The sequence below is a fragment of the Quercus suber genome, unplaced genomic scaffold (genome assembly GCF_002906115.3).
Source record: "Quercus suber isolate HL8 unplaced genomic scaffold, Cork oak 2.0 scaffold_29, whole genome shotgun sequence".
Classification (NCBI taxonomy): Eukaryota; Viridiplantae; Streptophyta; class Magnoliopsida; order Fagales; family Fagaceae; genus Quercus; species Quercus suber.
In genome coordinates, this window is record NW_027069494.1 from 2,209,856 (window position 1) to 2,212,183 (window position 2,328).

The window sequence follows — 2,328 nt, forward strand, 5'->3', positions numbered from 1 at the left end:
AAAAAAAAAAAAAAAACCAAACAAAAACACTTGAATGATATAGTTTTTAAACTAAAAGGATCCAAAATCCCATGTAATTTTCTTGTCCAATACTTCAATCCCAGTTCAAAAGACACCTAATTTGACCAATTCAAACACCATTAAAACTAAGTAAATTTCACAAGTTTCTTCAAACAAAAAAAAGAAAATGAAAATTTGAGTCGAAATACAACGATCTAAAACAAAAATAGGAGTGTACAAAGCAGAAAATTAAGTATACGTTAGGGTTTTGAGAAAAAAGACAAAATTTTCGATTTAAGAAACACAGAGAGAGGGAAAGAGAGAGAATACAAACCTAAAGTGCTAGACGCACGGATATATAGATATATAAGGACATGAAAATTCAAAGAGAAACAGAAAACAATGAGACGAAGAAGAAGAAGAAGAAGAAGAAGAAAACTCACTGAGATTGGAAAATCGACATGGACTATCTGAGAGGACATGCGTTGCACGAAATTAATTTTTCTGAATAAACAAACAGTGAGAGAGAAAAAAAGAGAGAGAGAGAGAGAGAGAGAGAAGATGTTGAGGATGGTATGGTACCGGGTGGGTGGGTTATGGTATTTTCTCTTCTTTTTTTTGCCTAGGTAGTCTACAAACAATTGTAAACGACAACGTTTTCTTTAGACAACAAGTCTAATGAATCCTATCCAAAAAAAAAAAAAAAAGTCTAGTGAAACTTAACTTTTTTTATTTTATGGTGAAGTAAAAGTTTTAACATCTTATTAATTTGGTTAATTTAGGGAGCTTATGGTAAGAGCATTCTGTGTTTTTTGTTTTCAAAATAATGTGAAAACAATTAAAAAAAAGGGTTTAAAAATAGTTTTTAGAGAACATACAATGCAAAGAAGTATGTTTGACACTGTGTTTTTAGAATTGTGTGTTTGAGATCATAACTCAATTTTTAAGAAAAAGCTTACATGTTTCACAAAAACAATAGAATCATCATCCCTCTCTCTCTCTCTCTCTCTCTCTCTCATCTTCGAACATACCTAACAATAGCAGCGCCAGGGCTGTTAACCACTAGGTTTTACTCCAATATTAAGTAAATAGAAGAAGACGAATTGTGGTTTCATTTCCATTTTTTGTATTTTTGGCAAGTTACTCTATGCCAACTTTAAACCTAAAAGACATTAATTATTAGGAATCAATAATGGTTGTTATTTGTTACTATAATTAGGTTAGGATTTGAAACAAGTAACGTTTGCTCTATTATTATTGTTCGTTATCATTAGGTCAGGTTTCTCATTCAAAGGCAAAAGACTTTATCAAACAAGTTGACTAGAGCCCACAATTTAACACCTTAGTTAGTTGTAAAAAAAAAAAAAAAGGTTATGCCTTTAGCAATGTTGTTCCAAATTTCTCAAAACACAATGTTTTTGTCCAACAATAACTCGAGGGTCACCATAATTTCATAATTGCTGACGTTGCAAGTTGATAATGGTAGGTATTAAATTGATCAAGGATGTCAACAGTGAGCCATATAAGAATCAATAACAACTTGCCAACTCGACAACTATGAAAAATATGATGCCTAGTGCCTAGTGCCTATAGCTTTACTATTTGGTCCAATCATTGATGTTCTAACTAGTTGTTTTTTTGACAAATTGTTAAAAGCATTAATAATTGTGACTCCATGAAAGTTGTATTACACTTATTGTCAACCAATCACAACTTGCTACTTCTATAATCTTGAAATGGTTATGACCTTTAGCAAAATTGATAGATTTTTATGCAATGTGCGCATGTGTGGGGTGTGAGGGTGGGTTTTACCTTAATAGTCTAATCACATTTCGTTAAAATCTTAAAACACATCATTTCTAAATTTTTACCAATTTTATACTGACTAGATACACATTCTTTTAATATGGGACAAAATTTTTCTTCAAACTAGTTTGGAAAAATCACCTCCAACCTATTACTTGGCGATTCATAAAATCATCAAAGGGTGTTATTTAAACAAGTTACACGACTTACTAATAGGTCATGAGACTACAAGTACACATGAATGTTTTTATTAATCACCTCGTAATGGGTTTGAAGAATTTCCTTATAAAGCAATTTGGAGGTAAAACTTTTTTGTCATGTATGTGAGATTCACATTTGTATAAGAATGATGTTATATGTATTTATTACATAAGATACAATTTCAATGATAAGTGGATAATATTTTCTCCTTCCCTCTTTAAATGAAATAATTTATAGAGAATATTGATCAAGAGTTTTGTAGATTACTAGTATCACTCAGTTCTCTCATATAGGAAAATATGGGTTCAAATCTCCCTCGCC